We start from the raw sequence: 24,652 nt of genomic DNA, 5'->3' as shown, positions 1-24,652 counted from the left end.
TTTGTAGGGGATTCAGGAATGGTTTATTATTTTGATTAATTTTAGTAGCAAAATGTTATTTGAAAACAAATTTACTGGAATTTTGAAAAAGAGCCTGATACCCTTCAAAAACGGGATCGGATTGAAATTTAGAATACACCCTTGGAATCTGTCGAAAAATTTCTATTGAAGAATTACGGACCTATACCTTGAACAACAAGGGAAATCAATTTTTCGCATGGGTAGCACTTGAGTGCTACCTGGGTGTACATCATGGGTAGCACTGATGTGAGTGCCTTTTCTTCTTTGCTGTTTTTTCTTCGCCGCTTGCGTGGCACTGGAATTTGGCAGAGAGCTGAGGTAGGGCTTATTTGAAAGCTAATTAATAGCTTGCTTTTTATAGATTAGAGGGGTTACACCATCATAAAGTACAATATGACACTCAAAGATTGGAAATTTAGGTGCTATATCGGAAGTTTAAAGGCTGGGAATAATCAAAATAGCACCATCATTATCTGAATGGTCGAAAACTCCACATTGAGGTTTATAATCCCCCTTCCTTTATGCTCTCCCTCCCAACCACCTAATATTTTACCTGACACAGCTAGGATATTTCTAGTGGCTAGGGTAATTCTACGCTAGGTTAGTGGTTCCAATTCACTTAAAGTTTAGTGGAGGAGGATGCATTTTTAATATCTAGAGTGGGGCAGATTTGTTGTTTTTTTCAGTTTTTTCGCTGAAAATACGAAAAAAGGGCATTCTCCAATGAAATATTTCAAAGAAAGCTAATTTTTCAAAATCCAGCTGTAGTTAAAAAAAAATTAGTAGGCAGTGCAACATTTTAAAGAGTCGTTTGAAGGCTCAATTCAAAGCCATTGATCGTTTTAGTGTGTTTTTTTTTATATATTCACGAATGAAAGAGCTTAAAAAAGCCGCATCGATTGGTGGCTGAACTTTAAAGTCTAGATTATCTTACTGTCTGCTATCTCTAGCATGCAATGAACGGTGATTGCAAACAGCATATATATATATATATATATATATATATATATATATATATATATATATATATATATATATATATATATATATATATATATATATATATATATATATATATATATATATATATATATATATATATATATATCTATATCTATATCTATATATATATATATATATATATATATATCTATATCTATATATATATATATATATATATATATATATATATATATATATATATATATATATATATATATATATATATATATATATATATATATATAGATATATATATATATATATATATATATATATATATATATATATATATATATATATACTATATCTATATCTATATATATATATATATATATATATATATAGATATAGATATATATATATATATATATATATATATATATATATATATATATATATATATATCTATATATATATATATATATATATATATATATATATATATATATATATATATATATATATATATATATATATATATATATATATATATATATATATATATAGATATATATATATATATATATATATATATATATATATATATATATATATATATATATATATATATATATATATCTATATATATATATATATATTTATATATATATATATATATATATATATATATATATATATATATATATATATATATATATATATATATATATATATATATATATATATATATATATATACTAGCTGTTGGGGTGGCGCTTCGCGCCACCCCAACACCTAGTTGGTGGGGGCGCTTCGCGCCCCCCCCCCAAGCCCCCCCGCGCGCGTAAGTCGTTACGCGCCATAATAGTTACGCGCCATTGTAGTTGTGTCCCTATGTCCCACCTGTGAATATATATATATATATATATATATATATATATATATATATATATATATATATATATATATATATATATATATATATATATATATATATATATATATATATATATATATATATATATATATATGGTTTTAACTACGTAAAACTTGCGAATATACAACATTCTTTGCTGTCCCATTGTCTTTGCATATAAATAGATTGTCAGGTTTACCGACTCTTGAACATGCAACATATAATGGTCCATGGGAAAACAATCTGTATTCAGGTCTATACCTCATGATTCTAATGATTGCCCTTGAGCTTTGTTGATGGTGATTGCTAATCGACCATTCCCTGTCCCGGTGTCCCGGTCGTCATTTACATCCCCCTGTTTCCCCCGGTGTCCCCGTTGTAGTTGTGTCCCTGTGTCCCGGTCGTCATTTATATTCCCTGTGTCCCGGTCGTCATTTGTATCCCGGTGTCCCGGTCTGTATATACATTCGTTTTTTAGTTTTGTTTTTCTCCTTTATTTTTTTCCTTTTTTTTCTTTTTTAGCTTATTTAGATTTTTAGATTTTTTAGTTTTTTTATTAGTTTTTAGTTTTTTTTTCTTTTTAGTTTTTTTGTAGTTTTTACCTTCTTTTTAGTTTTGTTAGTTTTTTTTTTACTTATGTCCTGGTCGTCATTTATACTCCCTGTGTCCCGGTGCTTTGTTGATTGCTAATCGAACATTCCTTTTGTCCTGGTCGCTTTCTCTTTGAGTGTCATCATTTATTTTTTTCTTTTTTAGTTCTTTTAGTTTTTACCTTTTTTAGTTTTTTTTAGTTTTTTAGATGAAATTTTTTTTTAGTTTTTTCCTTTTTTTCTTTTTAGTTTTTTATTGGTTTTTACCTTTATTTTAGCTTATTTTTCAGTTTTTTCCTTTTTTTTAGTTTTATTTTATTTTTTATTTTTTTTAGTTTTTTACCTTTTTTTAGTTTTTTTAGTTTTTTAGTTTTTTAGCTTTTTTACTTTTTTTATTAGTTTTTAGTTTTTTTTGTAGTTTTTGCCTTTTTTAGTTTTTTTCAGTTTTTTTTTTAGTTTTTTATTGGTTTTTACCTTTATTTTAGCTTATTTTTCAGTTTTTTCCTTTTCTTTTAGTTTTTTTTAGTTTTAGTTTTTTTTAGTTTTTTACCTTTTTTTAGTTTTTTTAGTTTTTTTAGTTTTTTAGCTTTTTTATTTTTTTTTTTAGTTTTTAGTTTTTTTTCGTAGTTGTTGCCTTTTTTTAGTTTTTTTAGTTTTTTAGCTTTTTTATTAGTTTTTAGTTTTTTTTGTAGTTTTTGCCTTTTTTTAGTTTTTTTAGTTTTTTTGCTTTTTTATTTTTTTTATTAGTTTTTTGTTTTTTTTGTAGTTTTTGCCTTTTTTTAGTTTTTTCAGTTTTGACGTCACCTGATCCAGTTTTTTCAGGTGACGTCACCTGATCCATCCACAGATCCACAGACAACTTATTTTTATATATATATAGATAGATAGATAGATAGATATATATATATATATATATATATATATATATATATATATATATATATATATATATATATATATATATATATATATATATATATATATTGTTTGTGTGTTATGTTTGTCGAGTGACGTCATGTCATCATGTCGTCATGTCGGCATGAAGTTAGTTGTCGTCATGTTTGTTATGACGATGACGACCGGGACACAGGGACACAACTACAACGGGGACGCCGGGGGGCACAGGGGGATATATCTATATATATATATATATATATATATATATATATATATATATATACAGACCGGGACACAAATGACGACCGGGACACCGAGAGACAGGGAATATAAATGACGATCGGGACACTCAAAGAAAAATTACAGACTGGGACAACGGGACACAAATGACGACCGGGACACAGGGAATATAAATGACGACCGGGACACAGGGACACAACTACAACGGGGACGCCGGGGGGGGCACAGGGGGGATATATAAATGACGACGGGGACACAGGGAATGTTAGATAAGCAATCACCATCAATAAAGCTCAAGGGCAATCATTAGAATCATGAGGTATAGATCTGAATACGGATTGTTTCTCCCATGGATAATTATATGTTGCATGTTCAAGAGTCGGTAAACCTGACAATCTATTTATATGCACAGACAATGGGACAGCGAAGAATGTTGTATATTCGCAAGTTTTACGTAGTTCAAACATTTATATATATATATATATATATATATATATCTATCTATATTCACAGGTGGGACACAGGGACACAACTACAATGGCGCGTAACTAATATGGCGCGTAACGACTTACGCGCGCGGGCGGGCTTGGAGGGGGGCGCGAAGCGCCCCCACCAACTAGGTGTTGGTGGCGCGAAGCGCCCCCACCAACAGCTAGCATATATATATATATATATATATATATATATATATATATATATATATATATATATATATATATATATATATATATATATATATATATATATATATATATATATATATTATATATATATATATATATATATATATATATATATATATATATATATATATATATATATATATATATATATATATATATATATATATATATATTATATATATATATATATATATATATATATATATATATATATATATATATATATATATATATATATATATATATATATATATATATATATATATATGTATATATATATACGTAAGTGAGCAATAATTGGGTATGTATATATGTTCTTGAAAACGGCTCCATATTTTTGGGGAAAATTTCTATCTTTAGATATTCTCGCTTAAAAAAAATGATCTGGATAGGTCAGAAGTCGGAGAAAATTCGTTAAGAGCCTTAATTTTGGTTTTTGCAATTAACGTCATGTACTATGCTAGTACATCATATAAGTATTTCTTATGACATCATATTAATTTTTCTTATATGATGTGGTGCATAGCAATGTAGCAATAGCTTCTAGTAACGTCTGATATTCGCCGGGCTTTAAGAAAAATTAAGCGTTCAAATAGCCTTGATGGCGACCGCCTTTCTTATCGACTTTTTGCTTATGATTGTCCAGCTCTACTTAACCATCCACAAATACTTTTCCAGTCTTGGCTAGCACAGTTCCTAATAGATTCCTTTGCGGCCGTGTGACGTCTATTCAAAAGTCAGGCAAGGATCCTACGTCATGTGCAATCGAATTGTGATTTTTTGCCTTTTCAGTTTGGTTTTCGGAAAAAGCTTCGGTTGCTCCCATGCACATCATGTTTTAAGCCGACTCACGAAAGATGCCGTAAAAATCAAAATGTCTTTATACTGTCTGACTGTTGACATTTCTGGGGTTTTCGACAAAATAGTGCACTCTCAGGCTCTATTTTTCCTTCTGTCTTCAGGTGTTAATCCTTCTGTACTATGTCTATTGTCTTATTGGTATTCAAAGTCTGAAATTCAAGTTACCTGGAATGGCCAAATCTCTGAACCGGTAAAAATTAATAAGAGAGTTCGGGAAGGTTGTCTCCTAGTATAGTTAAATGTGTGCTTGCATCGTGCCTGCATCCTCGTAAAAGTTCTGGTTTTTACGGTAATGTTGGTTTGTCTTATGTTGTATATGCAGACGACGTTCTACTTGTTGCTTGGACTTGCCGTGGATTGCTTTCCAATTTTACTATATTTACCAATGAACTATCTAAGATTGGATTGTCAGTTAATGCGTCTAAATGCGAGTTTATTTGTTTTAATAGCCCTTATTCGGTCGCTTTACTCGTTGCCGGGACTTCAGTTCTACCATGTTCTTCTTTAGTGTGTTGGCTTGGCCTGTGTTTCGGCCCAATACTTTCCACTACCTGTTCATCCATAGTGAATCTAGCCTTGAAAAACCTACGCTTCGCTTACGGGAAAATATCCCCAAACAAAAGCTGTTATTACCGCAACGGTTTGTGCTTGATTTATAATGCTTATTGCGCCCCTGTGCTTCTGTTTTATTAGGCATAGATCATCTGTTTTGTAAGAAAGATGACCAGACTACGTGTGGCTTATTTCAGATATTGCAAATTCCTCCTCTGGCTTTCTAGATGGCACCGAAATAGAAAAGTCATTGCTCGATTTGGTTTAATGGACGTGCCTTCTCGGATTCGGTCTTCCAGTGATGATTTATGTAAAGAGACTATCAACTTTACTCATGTTTACGACACTCTGCAGCCTTGTTTCCATATTGATATTAGGTTAATTAGTTCATGTTGTCTTTGTCAGTTTGAATTTTTTTTGCTGTTTATCGTTTTTGTTTATTCGTAATGCTCCGTACTTTGTGTTTTTTTTTACATTTTTACGGGTAATAAAGTTCATTTATTCATTTCTAGCATAAATAAGATTGTGGAGTTTCCAACGCAACATTTATTTATGTAATATAATGTTTGTTAGAGGGGCCCAAAAAACGAAAATTTGCAGTTGCAGTTACTATGAATGATGATTTTTTGGAACAAACAAATGAATTATCTAACGTGATAAGATGTGAAACTCAACAACCTGGACCATCAATTCTGGTATTGGGTGACACTTGACATTTTTCTATCTTTGGAATAACACCAGAAAGGCAAGGATATACTAAAGGAAACTGACCTGTTTCTCTGGATGCATGAATTATATATGCTTATCTTAGTTATTGTAAGATTATTAGTAGAAAATAAATTGTAGCTGAGAGGGAGGTGGGAACTAGGACTGGAAGAGGCAACTGGAGGAGAAAAAACCAATACAATTAAGAGTAAAGAAGAGAAAATGAAGAGCAAAGACACGGGCGGTTAAAAGATACGTCAAAACGACAATTAGAGCGTGTTAAAAATGAAAATGAAGAACAAAGACACACACGTGGTTAGAACCCATATATATATATATATATATATATATATATATATATATATATATATATATATATATATATATATATATATATATATATATATATATATATATATATATATATATATATATATATATATATATATATACAATAGCTTCAGTACAACACTTTGTAATATAGCGGTGATGGTACTTCGGTGTAGCATTTGTAACCAGATTTGAATCTAGCATAAGACGATGTTTTTATAATGTACATTTTCATTTAAGCGCCCGTCCATGTCTAATGATCAATCCTCACAAAATATAGAAGTTGAAAAAAAAACATGAAAGTATACTTTCTGATGAGAAGCTCAAATTCTTTGCTTCATTACGGTCGTAAAATTGGATAATAATAACATGAATTCTCATAAAGTATATTTAAATACACATCGATGTCCTTCAGGTTTTTAAAATCTATTTATTTGTTTGAGATAATATTTCATAGATAGTTAAATTTGTTATTTACAACTCCTTCAAGATGCCAAGGATAATGTACCCCATGGACTCTTTATGTGACAAATTTCAGGATTCCTTAAGGAAAAGTCTGAGACGTGCGAAGTTGAACCTGTATTCAATATCTCATTTGAGCAAAAACTCATTTTGGCTTCTATAGTTTCTTTGCCTAAGTCGGACAAAGATCTTTTCTATAAGATTTATTGTCTATTTTTTTTAAATCTAAAAAACGTACAAAAATTAATTTAATAAAAAACAGAGTTTTTCTGGCGAAAGTAAAAAGCAAAATTGAAACTTAGTCCGAACTAGAATTACTGCTTCCTAGTTGGCGGAACGTAATTTGTGGAAAAACTGTTCCAAATAAACTGGCTCATGTTACTTTCCTGTATTTGGGGAATTCTGAAAAGTAGGTGAAGTGGCCATGAGACTCTTCTTTGTACTTTAAGGATTGGAACTGTAATTACTCTGTTCAAGTACACTGGCTCATGTTATTTTCTTGTATTTGGGGAATTGTGAAAAAGTAGGTAAAGTGGCTATGAGACCCATCTTTGTACTTTAAGGATTTGAGTTGTAATTACTCTGTGGCAATAGTGTCTCTATGCATTTCTAGTCTTTTGCTGCTTGTTAAAATTCGTTCATCTATTCATTGAACAAATCCATCAGTAGCAGTAGCAACAAAAACGACGATAAACCGTATTGTCTTTTTTTCTTATTTCATGATCTGGTATGAGAGATTGCAAAAGATAAGCAACTTTTTTCTTCATTAAGCCTTTCTTTGAAAAATGAACAAGGATTCATTTTTATATACAGTTTCTAAAAAGTAGTTCTTCAAAGAAAAGAAAAGAGCCACACTAAAACCTAAGACGAGCAGAAATAAAGTCATGTAATAATATGACATAAGACAAACATTTTAGTTCTTAAGGCGAAAAACTCAGAGAACCTCACAAATATTCTTGATATTATCCAATTTTAAAACTATATGAATTTACAACGAACACAAAATTAATTTTAAATACATTTAAAAGGCAGTGTAATAGCGCTGCCTATGTAAAGAGTTGTGATATGGTTCCAAAGTATTATTTTTTCTTTTTCTTTCCGAGTTCACTTATTATGGGAGGTGTTTTGGCAGAAAATTTGGAAAGTTCTTGTTTGATCGGGTATTGAAAGTTCTAGTGCACCTTTTACGATTCAAAAGTAATTTGAGGGCACCAAATCCCCTTACCATGCTCTATTTAGCTGCCCCTAAAACAAACCCTAAAACACACCTAAGCAAAATTTTAAGATTGCCATTACGCTCAAAATAGTCGAAAGGCCTAATAACAATGCCTCTAGGGATGACTTGCCCCTCCCCCACTACCCCGGGGCCTGGGCTGTAAACAATGCAAGTTCTGTATTGTTTACATGTTGGTTTTATTATTAGGAAGGGGGGCATGTTTGATCCTGGGTGTCCAAAAAAGGCAGGATATCAAGGTGAAACTCTCAAAGAATGTTCAATAGGATTATGAACTTAATCAAAAGACGCTACATGGTTTTCAGACCCTGGTTTTTAGAAAGGTTACCAAATGACACAATATCGATCCAGGTTTTCAAAAAAGTGAATCTGCAATATCTCGGGAACAGCTAAGGATTTTAAGTTAAAGCTTTTAGGGAATGTTTAGAGTGACGTGGAACTAAACGAGAAAATAATACTACTTGCATACAGATTATTAAAAGGTTGTGTCTGCAGTATCTCGTGGATAGCTAAGGTTTTTAAGTTCAAACTTTCAGGAAAAACTGAGTGACATGTTGAACTAAATCAAACGACACTATGTGTGTCCAGGCTGTCTAAATGGTATGTTCGTAATATATCAGGAACAGCTAAAGGGTATCTAGTTGAAACCTTCAAGGAATGTCAAATGTGCATCTGTAATGTCTGAGGAACGGCTAAAGGTACTAAGATGAAACTTTTAGGGAATTTTGAAGTAGACTTTGAAGCAAATCAAGAGATAGGCCTACTATTCATATTAAGGTTGGAAAAAAGGCAAATCTCAAATATCTCAGGCGCAGCAAAAGGTATAAATGAACAGCTTAAGGGGCCATCTGAAAATCTCTGGGATCAAATCTTGACTTGGGGGAACTACGGAAGCTTTAAATCAGGCCTAAGATTTTTCCTGAGTTGTGTGTATCTTTTGTTCCATTTAAGCTTTGAATTTTTGACTTTTAATTACATAATAAACAAAAATATAAACTATAACAGATTTAAATCACTGCGCTAGGGAAAAATATAAATTTTGCTAGCGCTTAGCGATTAACTACTTAAACATTCCTAAAGGCATCCTAAATTAAAAATAATAAAAAAAACCTACATAAATGTTTCTAGAAGCATCCTACACTAATTATAATGAACGAAAACGAAAAAGAAAAAAGAAAATCACCTTCTCTCAAACACCCCCAGGGTAACAACCCTCATCCAAGTAGAAGTTAAGAAGTAAACTGACAATAGAAAATAGAACTACTGAAAATAGAAGTAAAGCTATAAAAGTAATAAGTCTAAGATGTGATGTTTGAATATCTTTGATAGCAAAATTCAAACTTGTATACCTCCTTCGTCTTGCCAATGAGTGGTTAATGTTTTCTTCTGTTTGCTGGGGTACCAACGAATTTTATTAAATTATGGCCCTACTTAATCACTTCAGTGGTTTTAAAAAGGTTTTGTTTTGGTAACTAAGCTGGTACTCTATAAGTATTTGCATCTTACCATCTGTATAAATTTTGTTTATAATGTTTGCCAGAATTAAGCTAATGATGGTTACTCCTCGTAGTCGTGTCTTTGCGTACTGACTACATAAGAAGTCGTCTTCGTGGGGTTGTTTGTCGAATATCTTTGTCTGGCGATCGCTTGGCATACTACCAGCCGTAGTAATTTCAGGAAGCCGTTTTTAAACTGCTCCTAAAAGAATTTCAGTTTTCATTGCTATTGAGTTCTTAATTCCTCTTACAAAATATAGGTCAGTTTAATTTGGTTTGGCTCAATGGTCCGACTCGTTGTAGCAGAATAGAGGCAGACAGAAAAAAACTACAGTTTCATAAAACCTTTGGTCATGGTTTTTATTGAAAGAGTGAAGATTAGGGGTTCTCTCGTAGAGGTTTTTGATTATCCAAAACCGAAAAATGAGTTCACATTTTCATGATTAGAGTAAGTACACCAGAAATTGTTACTGTGCCTAGGGCCCATTTCAAGAAAGATGAGAGCTATACGTATGTCATCTTTCCATGTGAACATGTGTTTTTGCGCAAGATTTGTTCAATGAAAATATATGTTTTGATTCCATCCTCCCGTCATCCATCTCTTGTTCAACTCTACCTTGAGACCAAAAATAGAGTTATGTTGAGAAATCAGTCTTTATGTGGAACTAATTATTGTTTTCACGAGGATGGGAAGTGAACGTAAATTCAACTGCCATCATTATGAGAATTGGCCCTTGGTATGTTCTTTGGTCACCCTGGTGACTTTGAAATGAAACTTCTAGATATTAGATTCTTACTTTCAAAAATTTGTATCCAAAGTGCTTGTAGAACGTTTGGAGTAAGTATTTGACTTGTATCTTGACATTAGGATTACGTGTTACTTAGGATTACGTTTGCTAGTCTTTCTCCCTGTTTAGTAAATTTCGTACGGGAAACATATTTAGCCCTGACTCAGCTATCCCAAATCAATATACATTTCTGTGTTTTCATTACATCTTCCCAAGCTTTCTGCTAATGTAATTAAAAGCTTTGTCCGCAATAAAGTCTGTTTATGTTTTTCTATTGTGGAGACTGTCATCTTTTTTTTCATGCAATATGTTTTGATGTGTGATTGCAAGCGTCCAAGTTCTTCTTTAATTGTGTCGTCGCTGTCATGTCTACAAGTCGCATCTCACATTTTTACACTTCCAAGATAATTGTAAAAAACAATCGCTAATCTATTCTCAAAATAAGAATTAACTGAGCAAAGTAGTTCAGGAGAATTAATATGTGATTAAATGTGATTATCATGTCTATATTTTACTTTAGAACAGTTAACTTTATAAGTTTTCTTGGCATTTACAAGGTGCGATAGAAAAGTAATGAGACTGGCCAAACTCCAAGCGATCTGACAACCATGCGCCGTTGTCCTTGAAACAGCACATGTATCAGGACCCTTCCATAGCCAAGTTCGAGTTTGCACTCCGCCCCTTAACTACGCGATTTGTGAGACTGCGAGTAGTGAAGCTGTGTTTTAGTTATGCGTCGCGAAATATCTCCATAGTAACCGAAACTCTGAAAAACAGAATTTTGGCATCAATAGATACACCAAAAGAATTGACTTTTTATGCTAATTTGGGTAATTAAATTTAGTGTTACCCATCAAGAGCTAAGAGCCTCAGAAAAACTGCCTGATTTTTTAAAAAGGGGTGAAATGCTGCTAACATTTCAAGGAATCTTGATAAAATTTGTACCATAAGATTCGGCCTAACAGACAACCAACTTGTAGAGGTATTACGCTCTCGTAAATACATTCTAAGACCATACTGGCTATACATGACCTATGAAACAAAGAAGAGACAATATAATAAATGAAAAAATAATCAAAAAGCAGAAAAAACGAAGGTAGTGTCAGCCAGTGGAATAGATAAATCCCTAAGATGTGAGAATAAAAATAAAAATGACAATTTTTTATTCTACTTTGGCCCTCCATATTTTCGAAAATTCAGACTATTTATTTCCATTTGAGGAAGCAATTTTATTATCTAATATAAATGGTCTACCAAAATCTTTTAGAGAGGCAATTGAGATTAAAAGATATATAAACAGGAATTTTGCTATAAATAGAGACACTGGAGATATTTGCATAAGTCCAATTTATAATAACTTAATTTTAAATAATTCAAGTAAGATTTTTCCTCAGTTTAAAGTAAAACCACCTGTCCTCATTTTAATGAAAACTGAGCCTATAGGGAAGCTAAGTCTATTGCTAAGCAGCGAATTTTTGCGTAATGCAGTTGATGAATGTTTTTTTTCATTTATTATGGTTTGTTTTTATTTACTACTCGATTTGTGTCTCATGAAGTCTACCTCAAAAGGTTAGATTTTTTTTTTGCACTGCGGACGACTTGGCGGAGGTCCTTGTCGAAATATTTGCCTATTTTCTCTTCATGTTGTTCCACTGGCTGAAACTACCCTCATTTTTCTCTGCTTAATTTTTTTTTTCATTTATTATATTTTCTCTTCTTTGTTTCATAGGTTTTAAGCTCTCATCTTCGGCAATGTGGAGTTATGTATTTTTTTTGCCACAAAAAGATCACGGATGTGTGTTCAATATCGGGAGAGGGTTCATTTGGATAGAAATTAAAATTTTCGTGCCTTTATGAAGTGACCAAAATGATTAGCAATCATAAAACCACCCAAAAGGCTGTAACAAGAATTCTGAAGACTATAGCGATTGAAGACCTACAGCGCTGCTACAAAGAGCAGGAACAACGTATCCATCGGTGTTTAGCTGCCCAAGGGAACTGCTTTGAAGGTGCTGACATTGATGTTTGAATTTTATAAAAACTTTGTTTAGAAAAAAATCAACCTCATTACTTTTCTGCAGCACCTCGTATCTAAAAAACATGCAAATTTCAGGAACGACCTATAGACGTGATAGTGACGATTTTGTAACGTTTCTATTAATACTCTGAGCATGGTTTAGGCTCAAAGATGGTCCATATTTTTTACGCCTTTCCATTTCTCACTACTCTTATATGATAGGGGAAGATAAGAGTATCGTTACGATCCTGCTGTTCTAAAGTTTTAATGCGCGTCGTAAACTTGTGCCAAACTTTTTAATTGCTAATATGAAAAATAAAGGTGCGGAGTTTTATTGAGAAGTTTTATTTCGCAATTACTTTCGGAATTCGCTTTTAGATTGCCTCTCTATATAAAAGAATCCTTCTGTAATCGTTTTTTTAAGAACTGGTGCAGTCTTTTTTCTTTCCTTATTTCATTTATGATTAATTTGTTCTCTCTAGAAAATCTCTAGGAATCGCTAGATTTTGGTGTTTCTGTTCTGTGCTAAAGTTAAGCAGTATTGAGGAAGTTTTATTAAAATTTGAGTTTTTTTTTTTTGTCTTTTTAGTCCAGGCGTGAGGTGTTGAAAATGTGAAACATACCACGACGTGATGGGGCAGGTACGAGAATTAGCCTACCCCCCCTAAATTGACCATGCTGATTCGAAAAATACCAAGGGCACTTGCTTGCGTGGGTGGAACACTCCGAAGCTTGACATTTTATTATATCTTGGTGTTTCTTGCAAAAAAATGCATATTCCACAAATTTTGAGGTCCAGTTTTCCGCTCAAATACGAGAGAGAAATGCCTAGAGACAATAGAATTTCTTCATAACAAATTAACAAGATTATTTATAAAAAAAATGGCAGAAATGACGCAGATAAAGAAACTAAACAAAGTCAGAATTAACACAATTTATTTAACACTCACATTCCCAAATTCATTACGATTTTTTTCGTAGTATCTCTCCATTTCAAGTCACGCACAATTATTCCTCGTCTGAATCAGCCTCGGCCTCGCAGCACTTCGAACAACAAGAGCACAAAATATCGCAACCTATATCTGCACATGAACATTTTTATCCACAAGGTCCACATTTGCAATATGGCAAAGCTTTCTGAATAGTGGATGGCCAAGTAGGAAGGGTCGATTTAATGGGTACTATGCATCTGTCCTTTATCTCCTATTCAAAATCACGTAGAAAAAGGTAAAATGCACCTTTTCATATGTAAGGCAAAGGAGCCGTCGGTTTGAGGTAGACTCCTCAGCGTTTTCCGATGAGGAAACAAGTGAAAGCGGAGGTCATTCAAACACGAATTTCCTCCGATTTTCTGTAGAAAATCAGATTTTGAAGTGATCAAAATCTCACAACACAGCTTCATAATATCTTCCTGAAGCTCAACTACTTGGTGGTTGTGTTCCAAAATCTTTCAGTAAGACCAGACATTCGAGGTAACCCCGGCACAGCTGCTCTAAAGATCGTCTTCTTTCCTTTGGAGAAAATGAGGCTCACAGTATCATAACCGGCGAAACAGTGCAAAAACGCAATGGAATTCACTAGAGACGGTTGGAGTCTATTTGCAATTTCAGCGATCGAAATGGCTTTGTCCCGCAAGCGAACCAAAACATTAGGGGTGGCATGGCTTTGCTTTTCAATTGTCTTAAAAGACTGAAGCAAAATGACCACAATGTCTATGTCTTTTGCTTCCACGATTACATCCATGTACCCCGTCCTGGCAAAGAAACCCGTGTAAAGAGCGACCCTGGTATCCGCTTCTTCATGTATGCTGCTCAGTTCGTTGGCAAACCTCGCAGTTTACAGTCCGGTCACCTGGAAGCAGCTGAACTATTCCAGTTGTATCTGCAATCCCCCTGATAGTTACACTGGAAAAGCAAAGACTTTGCGGTCAGTATCGTTCCAAAGGTCAAAACATGCATGCTATAAGTATTACTGTACTTTGGATATCATGCAGGATAGAGCCCCAGCTGTCGAGAACCATATTCGGTCGAATTGAAAAGCATATTCCAGGCCTGTTTCCAGGCCGTTCATGGTAACCATTACTGCATTTCAAAGAAACGACTTCACAACCTGTAATGTCTTTAAATAGTTCGTCATAATGGTCAACAACAACTCCCACACTTGCTGCCTCTTGGAAAATCGGTACTCCAGCTGGCCTCTTTTCGATGGTAAGAGAGTCTTTCAGATATTATAATAAAACATACTTACTGCCAGTTGTTAAGACAGTATTTCCACTTTGTGTTACCTCAAACAGTGCCAGTGGATATGTCAACTAGGATTATTTTCCATATTTTGAAGTAAGAATTGTTTTCTTAACATGTCTCCTTGTGTAGAGGAATGGTCATATATTTATACCAAATATGTCACTGTTGGGACGCCGTACATCCTCTAGATTCTATAAATTACGCTTTTTGGAGAGACGAAGAGATTTGAGTCCAGGCTGCAGGATTGTGGGTGCGCTGGCTTAGACCCCAAATTTTGAGAAAGCTGAAAATTAGAACGAACTCAGGCTTTTTAAATTCTGGTAACTGAAAATTCCAGTATTTTCTAAAATATGTGAAATGATTATTTTATTCAGATAAAAGATTAAATTGTGAATCACATGGTCTGTTTATTTCACATCTATCTCATTATGGCCTGACTGGAACAAATCCATGCAGTTCATAAGCGAATCCTTTTCACTGAGATTCATGACCAACTTTGTGCCAGTTCTGATGCCTGGCAAGAAAGTGCCAGAAAGACAGTTAGTGGTTTGCCAATCAAAATGGTTTGAACATGGATCAAGAGAGCAGAAGCGAACTGACATGATATGGGCCTTAAACACAGACAACTCTAATATCAGCTTCAGAGGAATACCCTTTCACTCAAGACTTTTTGGTTAATAGAGAAATTACCCGATGAGACCAAGTGATGACATAAAAAAAGCCTTACTCACACATAACATCACATGCTATGCAACCTCCACTGAATTAACCAAAGACTGTCGCATGGAACTTCTTTCTCCACTTCTGTTGTCTTGATTTGGTCTTGATACTGAAACAACAGCAGTCAAAACAACACCAATCTTCCTTTTTTCTTCTAAAGGACACCGGAAAATGACATCTGAAGCCAGTGTTTGCGGCTTTTTCTCGCTAGATGGCACTTTTTCGGATATCTGAAGTTTAGATCCAAATTTATTACACTTTCTCCCCTTGTTTTAAAGTGTCATTTTTATTTCCGGTATCAGCGTTTTTTTAGGCTATCTTTTGGTATATGTTTCATAATAACCCCATTCCGTCGTACCCCCTTCTTGAAATAAGCGAGATAGCCGAGCGTGGCGCCCTTACTATTTTGTTCTTTTTTCTCTCTCTTTCTTGTTGTGTAGTTTTTTTGTGTTTCTTTAAGTTACTTAAATTATTTTTGTTTTTTTTCTCTTTTTTTCTTTAATGTTGATAAAGGCCCCCTGATATGGAGTTGAAATTTTCGGAATTTATTAATAATTATAGTTTTTTGTTGTGTTCGTTCTTAGTACGTTCTTAGTACGTTTTGTTCACTGCTTGATTTAAATTAAAGTCGTTTTTCTCTCTCAAACTTTCTTAAATTCTCGTGAATGGAAAAGTAGTGTGATCTAAGAGATTATCTACTCTCCTTGGGATTTCCCCGTGATTTTGGGATTTCATTCCTGAGCTTGGGCTATTGGAAAAAGTATATATACATATTAAACAAATTTTTCAAAAAGTATATGAAGTATATGGACTATTATTATTTAATATCCTGGGTTTTTTTTTCAAAACTTAGGATTGGTCGCGTGTGTATTTGAGGGATGGTTAGTTCTCGTGTCAACTCTTTTAAGCAGTGATTTTTAATCTTTGGTAAACGCATGTAGGCTATTTGAAGACCTTTAAAGTGCTATACGACAGATTTGGAAGGTTCTTATTTTTTTCAATAGAGAGAGATTAAGATCAAATGCGAATTCTCCATGCTTCTCCTTTTTGAGCGATTAAACTAAAAATGAAAGAAGTTTCTTCACAACAAACAATTCATGGTAATGAATCATAAAGTGAAAAACAATACGGCTTCACTGTATTATATTTTTCTTTTTCGACCGGTTCACCTCATATGAAAGGATTGGTCATAGAAGTTTTCGAGGGAGGTCATGCGGCTTTAACTGAGAATTCTAGTGCTATTTTCGGATACCGGTCCACCTCCAAAGACATCCGATAAAATTTTGAGATTGTGATTTCGTTCAAAATAGTTGAACACTAACTATGTCCGCATGAATAATGTCACCCCATAGTCTCTAGGACAAAAACTGTAGAGTTGCCCATTGCTTACACATTGCTTTCAATAGCGGGTCGGGGATGTTTTTGATGCTGAGTGTCCGAAGAGGCTAAGGGTATTAAGGTAAAACTTTTAGGGAATATTGAGCTAAGTTAAAAGACACCATGCGTATCCAGGTTGTCAAAAGGGTGTATGTGCAATATCACAGGAATTGCTAAGGGTGATAAATTCAAGATCTCTAGGCATGTTGAAGGGGATGTCGAACTAAATCGCAAGACGCTATGTGCATCAAGGTTATCGAAAGGGCGTATATGCAATATCACAGGAATTGCTAAGGGTCGTAAATTCAATATCTCAAGGTATGTTGAAGAGGATGTCTAACTAAATTGCAAGACACTATGTGCATCCAGGTTGTCAAAAGGGCATATATGCAATATCACAGAAATGGCTAAGGGTGGTAAATTCAAGATCTCAAGCCATGTTGAAAGGGATGTCGAACTAAATCGGAAGACACTTTACATATATAAGATAAGATAAGATTTATTCATCACGAAATACACATGCAGTATTACATTTTACAATATTATAGAATGTCAAAAGGGCAATGTATGTAGGTTTTACGTTGAAACTTACAGGGCATATTAAAAGGAATATTTAAATAAATCATAAGACCCTATGTCCATTCAGGTAATAAAAAAAAATTGAACAGAAATTAGTTAAAAAAGTAAAATCTAAAAAAAGTTCTTTCAAGAAAATTAAAGAGCTATATTAAACTGAAGACAAGTAGAAATAAAGTCAAACAGTAAATCAAACAGATAGTCAAGAGAAATCATTAACAATGAATAAAAATGCCAAGAAAGAATATAAATTACTAATAACTATAAAGACAAACTTAAAGCCAACATAAATCACCACAAACAGAAGAAGGGCTAACGTGCACTAAGTTTTCTAAAGACTAGAGTATCATTTTGTGTTCTACTGAAAAATAAACATATTTTAACCATTTTTTCTTTCATAACGTCCATAAGTCCAAAAGTTCTGAAACGTGTGTGTGTGTTATCTTTGTATACTAAACAGTCGATCTACTTATGTCAAGTTTTTTATGGCACTTGGTATTAACCAAGTGACATATAGCAATCGCAAATTCTGTCGGTCTGTTTGTCGGTCCCAGTTTTGCTACTTTAGGCACTTCCAGGTAAGCTAGGACGATGAAATTTGGCAGGCGTATCAGGGAGTGGACCAGGTTAAATTAGAAATAGTTTTTTCCCGATTTGATCATCTGGGGGGAGTGGGGGGCTGGTTAATTCGGAAAAAATAGAAAAAATGAAGTATTTTTAACTTACGAACGGTTGATTAAATCTTAATGAAATTTGATGTTTGTAAGGATATCGTGTCTCAGAGCTCTTATTGTAAATCCCGACCGGATCTGGTGACATTGGAGGGAGCTGGGAGGGGAAAACCTAAAATCTTGGAAAACATTTAGAGTGGAGGGATCAGGATGAAACTTGGTGGGAAAAATAAGCACAAGTCCTAGATACATGATTGAAATAACCGGAACGGATCTGCTCTTTGGGGTAGTTGGGGGTGGGGGGTTAATTCTGAAAAATAAAAAAAAATGAGGTATTTTTAACTTACGAACGGGTGATCGGATCTCAATGAAATTTGATATTCAGAAGAATATCGTGTCTCAAAGCTCTTATTTTAAATCTGACTGGATCTGGTGACATTGGAGGGAGTTTGGGGGGGACCTAAAATCATAGAAAACGCTTAGTGGAGGGATTGGGATGAAACTTGGTGGGAAAAACAAGCAGAAGTTTTAGATACGTGATTGACATAACTGGAATGGATCTGCTCTATTTGGGGAATTGGGGGGGGGGGAGGGAGGACTAATTCTGAAAAATTAGAAAAAATGACGTATTTCAACTTACGAAGGAGTGATCGGATCTTCATTAAACTTCATATTTAGAAGGACCTCGTAACACAGATCTCTTATTTTAAATCGCAACCGGATCCAGCGTCATTGGGGGGGGGGGGGCGGAAATCTTAGAAAATACTTAGCGGAGAGATCAGGATGGAACTAGATGGGAAGAATAAAAACATGTCTAAGATACGTGACTGACATAACTGGACCGGAACCGCTCTCTTTGGAGGAGTTGGGGGGGGGTAATTCGGAAAAATGAGGTATTTGTAAATTACGAACGAGTGATCAGATCTTAATGAAATTCGATATTTAGAAGGATCTTGCGCTTTAAAGCTCTTATTTTAAATTCCGATCAGATCCTTTGACATTCGGGGAGTTGGAGGGGGAAACCGGAATTCTTGGAAAACGTGAAAATTGGGGTATTTTGATCTTACGAATAGGTGATCGGATCTTTATGAAAATTGATACATAGAAGGATCTTATGTCTAAAATACTCCATTTTCGAATCGAATTGGATCCGGGGACGTAGGGGGTTGGAGGAGGGGAACAGAAATCTTGGGAAACGCTTAGAGTGGAGAGATCGGGATGAAACTTGATGGGAAGAATAAGCACAAGTTCTAGATACGTGATTGACATATTTGGAACGGATCCGTTCTCTTTGGAGGAGCTGGGGGGTGTTATTTTGGAAAAATTAGAAAAATTCAGGTAGTTTTAATTTAAGAACGGGTGACCGGATCTTAATGAAATTTGATATTTAGAAGGAATTCATGTCTCAGAGCTCTTATTTCAAGTCCCGACCAGATCAGTTGACATTGGGGGGAGTTGGAGGGAGAAATCGGAAATCTTGGAAAACGCTTAGACCGGAGGAATCGGGATGAAGCTTGGTGGATAGAAAAAGCAAATGTTGTAGATACGTGATTGACGTAACCGTACTTGATTCGCTCTGTTTGAGGGAGTTGGGGGATGGGTTCAGTGCTTTGGCGAATTTGGTGCTTCTGGATGTGCTAGGACGATGAAAATTGGTAGGCGTGTCAGGGAGCTGCACAAATCGACTTGATAAAGTCGTTTTCCCAGATTCGACCATCTGGGGGGCTAAAGGGAGAGGAAAAATTAGAAAAAAATGAGGTATTTATAACTTACGAGTGGGTGATCGGATCTTAATGAATTTTGACATTTAGAAGGACATCGTGACTCAGAGCTCTTATTTTAAATCCCGACCGGCATTAAGCCTCTGATTTTCCTTTTAAATCAATCTATTGATTCTTAGAATTTTGTTAGAGCTCATTCCATACGAGCTCTTGGCTCTTAGCTCTTCTGGCCTCGTCACAAGTTCCATATGAGCTCTTAGCTCTGGTTTTTATAATCTTGATTATTATATAGTGACTTTCTTTGTGACTTCTATAGTGACTCATTTTTGTTGTATTTGTCGTTGACGTTTTGACAGACAAAAACCCCATCGTTCAAAATACACATAGCTATCAATGACAAAAAAATAATATTCATGCCGTTTAGAGGTTTCCAGAGGGAGGGAAGAAGGCTGGTAGTGCCACTCCGATTTGTAAATCTTGATTAACCTTGAGTCTGTTGTGTTGACCCATGAATAATGTGTAAATAGGCACACTTGCCCATTCTAAACTCATGCACTCTATGTGCTAGTTCATACATACTTATTAGCCACCATTTCAGATCCACGGCAACGTTTTGTTCGAAGGATGTTCATGGCCCCTCTTCCTAGACCTTTATAATTGGGCGCAACAAATGTCATATTTGAAACTCGTTTTCTCCTCACAAACTGAGTTTATTTTGTTATAACGGTGCTATCAGTATTAATCCCATTAAACAAAAAGCCTAAGCATAAATTCTAATCGATATACATCTACTTTCCTAAAAATTCTGGTTTTTCATGAAATTTCTACTTAATTTTCTAAACTGAATGGTGCAAAGTCGAACCATTCGTAGTAACTGACGTATAAAAAAAAGTTTAAAATCGATATCTATTTAAATATTATGATATTTACCGTGATGTGTCGAATGTGAAGAATTTAGTAATTTCTTAGTTGCCCATCAAAAGCAATAATATAAAATGTACGCCAAAGTTCAGAGAAGTAGGAAGGACTTTCAGGTATGAGAGTGATGGTGCGCCACCTGTCTTCAAATGCACAAAGCTTTTCGCACTAGATTTGGCTTTTAGCCTTTTGCACTAGAATCGTTATAGACATCTAATCTACGGTGGAGTCACATTGTCAGACATGTTGATTTTTATGTTTTTTTTTTTTTTTTTTTTTTTTTTTTTTTTTTTTTTTTTTTTTTTTTTTTTTTTTTTTTTTGCAGGTCCCGGTTTTATATCACTGTTACTGGACTTAAACAATAATAAAAAGTTTTTTTCTGGTAGAAGTAAAAATACTAAATCTAAAACAAACGGAAGTTAACGTATATATCACTGGGGATTGAGCCAACCTCAACACCGTGCTCTTCATGCTAAAGTTTAAATTTTGCTATCCTGATAGCATCGTAGAATGAAAAAATTATAGCCAGTAGGCAATTGCATTTTTTTTTTTTTGGTTGTCCTTCAAAACGTTTCAGCTCAAAATCCCCCTTTTTTGCACAAGAAATGCAACTACATGAGCCATGTAATTCTCAAAAACGTTGTCATATTACTTCACCGTGATTTTATTCAATTTTGGTGTTGAGATTATATATAACAAACAAGTTTTTTTCAACTGAAAGTAAAAAAAAACCTGTAAAACTTAAAACCGACAAAAAATTTTCTGCGTTTGGGGGGGGGGGGTATCCTTTCTTCAACCCTCGGTCTTTGCGCTAAAGTACTTTAAAATACTTCTCATTCAAATTTAACGGTTTTTCTTTTTGAGCAGTATTTCTTAAAGGATTGTGATAAAAATTCAAACTTTAATGTATAGAGCAAGGTTTGAGGAAGGAATAGCCCAGCCGTAAAATATTGCGTCGTAAAATGTTGGTCAAACTACCACAATTTAAAAGTTAAGGAAAAAGTGGAGAGTTTGGGAGGCGGTAGCTCCTCTTTTATATAGTATCATTTCTGCCCGTTTCAACTTTTAGCGTTGCTCTTTGCTTTCGTTCGTAACTTGTTGTTAATTCATTCTATTGAAAATTTAAGCTGTAAAATTTTATTTTTCTAATGGTTTCAAATTTTGCTCTTAATTAGTTCTACTAGACAAAGGATTCCTCCGATAATTTATTTTACTGTTAGGTGAACGACTAGAAAACTTACTTTTTTCATGTTTACTTTCTAAGTTTGTGCTCTTTGAGATTTCGAAAGTGTTTTCACTTCAGATTAATTTGGAAATACGGTTGAAACTCTCTATTTCTAATATTGAACAGTTCGTTCAAAATAATGTTTATCATAGGTTCATTATGTTTATTCTAATTAGGGAAAGGCTTGGTTGCGACTAATTGCTGGAAAAGTTTGGAGTTTTTACGCCTTGTTTTGTAACCAACCCTTTCAGGATTATTTGGGACGGAGTTTACATTATGGAAGTAAAGAAGTCCTCTTTGAATTACTACTAACTTCATTCGTCTCTCTAGGCATCATTTTTTGCACCAAATGGCCTCATTATTTTTTTTTCAATTTCTGGCCGAAAATCTAGAAATTTGAGAAGATTGTAAACAAATTTCTTTTATCAAATCCTTTCAAAATATAAGCCTTCGATTATTTTTGGGATTTTCCCCATTTATTAAACGAATCTTTGGTATAATTTGCTTCTCTGCTTGCTTCTCACGAACACAAGCGCAATCAAAAGGCATAGGTTTTTTCTTTTTATAAACAAAAAACTTCAGCCTGTCCACAAATCCACAAAAAGGTAAGAGAGAGCTTGAAATTTAAAACAAGTTGGAATAATATTTTGAAATATTATGGTTGTGAAATTAGAAATACATTACTGACAATTATAAATATGATTTTAGAAAAAAAGTAAACTTAGCTAAACCTCTTTATAAGAAAATTTATAAAAGTGAATGCAGTATTGAAGAGGCTTGATTTTCATAGGAAGCAAATTACGTAGCAGTGCGATACTTATTAGTTTAGTGGGGTGGAATAAAGTGGCGCTGAAAAAGTTGTAAGAGAAGAAGACCATGGTTTTATGAAGGGGAGAAGATGAATCGCCTAAATTTTTAGTCTTAGATTAATAATTGGGAGGTACCAGAACATTTAGACTTCCTATTGTCCTCTCTTTTTATAGATTATGAACATCCATTCAATTCAGCGGGTAGAAAAACTTTAGTGAAGGTCCTGTCTTTTTATGGTATACCAGATAAGTATATTAAAGTGACTAGTACTATGTACGAGAATAATAGCGCTCCTTGCTGGAAGTGAGATTAGTTGTTGGTTTGTTATGGATGCAAATGCACGGAGTCAAATGGGAAGGTAAAACACTTCTTGACATAGATTATTCAAAGGATTTAAGTATCCTAGATAAAAGTGTTAGCAAAAAGAATTAAATTTTGGAGTTTTGAGTGTTCAGTTGCAAGAATAAGTTTGAAAGTCAATCTGAATAAGTCTGAATCGCTTAGAATAAGAATAAATGATGGTGAAGAGGTGATTTTAGGCAACGGGGAAATCGATCAAGTGGATAAGTTCACGTACCTAGATGGTATTCAAGTAAAGATGATGAATGTCGAGAAGATATAAAATTAGAATAGTCAACACACAGGGTGTTGTTTCACTGTTGAAAAAGTTTGAAAGAATAGGGGGATAAGTCTACGGGCTAAATTGAAATACTGGAAACCACAATAATGTTTGGAGCATGGTTAACCATGGTCAAACATGGTTGAGAAGTGAGGGCTCTAGAAAAGGCTGAGGAAGATATATGAAATATTTTTCAAAGGAATTCTCTAAGGATAGTCATAGGCATTCCTTTGGTTGACCGTATACCAAATAATAAGCTCTGCGGAAAACGTGGTATGATCTCACTTCTTAGGAATATAATGAAAGAAGCGTGAAAATCGCACGTTTAATTGTATTCCCTAAATGTAAGTTGAAATTTCAATGAAGGTAGTATTAACATCTTCTTCTTCCAATCGCAAGCGAAATGTTGCTGAATTTACAGTTATACACTTGCTAGGTCTTTCATCCCCAAATATGTGACTTAGTTTTTTTTTTTTTTTTTGCAAGAAGAGGAAGTTTGTGCCACCTTCATTAAAAATTAAACTTACATTTAGACAATATAAAACAAATTCAAGACTTTAAATTAATCCTGTTAACGGTCTTTCTCAGCCAATGATTGGAAATTATCTGTGACCCGGAAGTAATTATTTTATTTCGTATAAATGTAGCTAGTTTTCATTTTAATACTTTAGATTATCTGCTGATAGTGATCACTGATGTACGTTAGTGATCACTGATAGTGATCACTGATAACTCTACTAGTTGAAAGTGGCTGTTAGTCATTTGGTGATAGATTCCAATTAGAATTCCAATAACCGTTGAAATTCTCGCCTTGAAATCATTGTGTGATATAGTCAGGGGTGCTCTGCTGTTGCTAGGTAACTTGGAGTCAATGCAAGGTCAGCTACTGCAATAATAGCTCTTTAAAAGTTCGTATACTGCTTCTGAATTCTATCTTTGGCTTAATTAAACACATCAAAACCCTCGTTCGTTGATCAAACAGTTCGTGGTAACGAACTGTAGTAAGGAGCGACCCGGCTCAATAGTAACCGAAACCCT

At 33.9% G+C, this 24,652-nt stretch overlaps 1 protein-coding gene and 1 long non-coding RNA gene across 4 annotated transcripts in view; one reads left to right on the top strand and one right to left on the bottom strand.

Moving 5' to 3' along the window:
- The window catches only part of LOC136040538 (methylmalonic aciduria type A protein, mitochondrial-like), a 198,466-nt gene that overhangs the window by 84,959 nt on the left and 88,855 nt on the right, over positions 1–24,652 (top strand). The gene's annotated exons all lie outside the window — the stretch shown is intronic.
- Positions 2,528–24,652, bottom strand: part of LOC136040539 (uncharacterized) — an 88,849-nt gene continuing 66,724 nt past the window's right edge. The window contains exon 2 of the long non-coding RNA XR_010620798.1: positions 2,528–3,273. This is a non-coding gene — a long non-coding RNA (uncharacterized LOC136040539). The remainder of the gene's footprint in view (positions 3,274–24,652) is intronic.

This window comes from Artemia franciscana, chromosome 21 (genome assembly GCF_032884065.1).
Source record: "Artemia franciscana chromosome 21, ASM3288406v1, whole genome shotgun sequence".
In the NCBI taxonomy this organism is placed as follows: Eukaryota; Metazoa; Arthropoda; class Branchiopoda; order Anostraca; family Artemiidae; genus Artemia; species Artemia franciscana.
This window is presented reverse-complemented; position numbering and strand designations above follow the sequence as displayed.